We start from the raw sequence: 1,654 nt of genomic DNA, 5'->3' as shown, positions 1-1,654 counted from the left end.
TTGTTGTTGTTCTTAAATGCTCTAGAGTCACTTATGACTCATACTGATACTGTACTAAGTTTCTGAGGAGCAGCTGGTGAGTTTGAACTGCTGGACTTGAGGTTCAAACTGACTTTTCAGTTCAGTGCTTATCCCACAGGGTCATACCAGAACTTCACTTGAAGAATTACTTTCCTGTAAATATCAATTTAGACATAAATTTAATAGTCAGGTTTTCCTGACCTATTATATATCAAGCTATTGCCATGTACTATGTGCCTACAAAAAATAACATAAATATTTTCATTCATGAAGTTTTTAAGCAGGATGCAAGATAATGCAATGAGATCATTTCCCATCTGCACCACTACAATCTGGAGCTTAGCACAATGTTTGACATACAGCAAGCATATAAATCAATAAAGAAATGATTAAGAAATAAAAAGAAGTATCAATGCTGATGGCCATTTCTTAAAATTAAACACTTTAGAAACTGGGAAGATGTTATAAACTATAAACATTGAAATACTATTATGTATTGTTACCCACTTTTAATACATTTGCACATCACATACCTAAAAGGATAATCAATAGTTTAGAGAACACAAAAAGATCAATATTTTAGAGCACAAAAAGATTATGAGTCCTTCCATTTGAATCATTTGAAGTCATCACTGTTTTAAACATTGTACATTGAACACATTTAATCTGATAGTTCAACAATTTTAAAATGTCTATTGCCTGTTTTCAATATGAAACATTTGTTTTGCTCTTATTTTCAAATTAGTTCAAGGTTTGTAAAATTTTAGAGACGACATCATTTCTGCTTATAAAACATTACAGATCAAGCAGTATTCCTGTGTAAAAAGAGCTGCTTTAGCTTTACTTCCCCAGCTATCTGAACATCTGACACCATCCTGAATGACACAGTAAATATCTGGACCAGGAAGTTCATGACAAACTGGCTACTTCAGCAGAAGCAAATGGTCATTGATGTCATTCACCCTGGGAATACAACAGTACCTAAGACAGAAACTCAGGAAAAACTTGTCAAAATGTTTAACATGACACCAGATGTCATCTTTGCATTTGGATTTAGAACCCATTTTGGTGGTGGCAAGATTTGGCTTTGGCATGATTTACTATTTCTTGGATTATGCAAAGAACAATGAACCCAAACACAGACTTTCAAGACATGGCCTATGTGAGAAGGAAAAAAAAAAGCTTTAAGAAAATGGTACAAGGAACACAAAAATAGAATGAAGAAAGTCAGGGTGATGACAAAGGCCAGTGTTGGATTTGGCTGAAAGAAGGAATAAAGATTCTGCTATGACTTGAACTGCAATGATTGTGGATTTTTCACCAGAGGATTAATTAACCACAAAAGCTTGAAAAAGAAGAAGATGAAGAAGAAGAGCTGCTTTAAATAAATGAAAACTTATCACCTTTGCAGAACTGTCCGACATCCAAATATCAATACAATTTTTTTCATTAGGAGTCAACAATTCAAATGAGGCTATGTCAAGTATACCTTTCTCATAATCTAGACATTAAGAAATAAGAGCCGAACAAACAAGATGGTGGATCGGGTGGACGTATAGCAGAGAACTCCGCCAACAACAACACAGAATACCTGACCAAGCAGGTTCAGGGGCTGGTCCCAGAATTCTGAACC

At 34.7% G+C, this 1,654-nt stretch overlaps 1 pseudogene; it reads left to right on the top strand.

Annotated features, from left to right (window-relative positions):
• Positions 1-881: 881 nt before the first annotated feature.
• Positions 882-1,298, top strand: LOC102810998 (annotated as a pseudogene).
• Positions 1,299-1,654: the final 356 nt, after the last annotated feature.

This window comes from Chrysochloris asiatica, unplaced genomic scaffold, assembly GCF_000296735.1.
Source record: "Chrysochloris asiatica unplaced genomic scaffold, ChrAsi1.0 scaffold13359, whole genome shotgun sequence".
Lineage (NCBI taxonomy): Eukaryota > Metazoa > Chordata > Mammalia > Afrosoricida > Chrysochloridae > Chrysochloris > Chrysochloris asiatica.
Note: the sequence above shows the minus strand (reverse complement) of the source record. Positions and strands in the feature narration are given on the sequence as shown.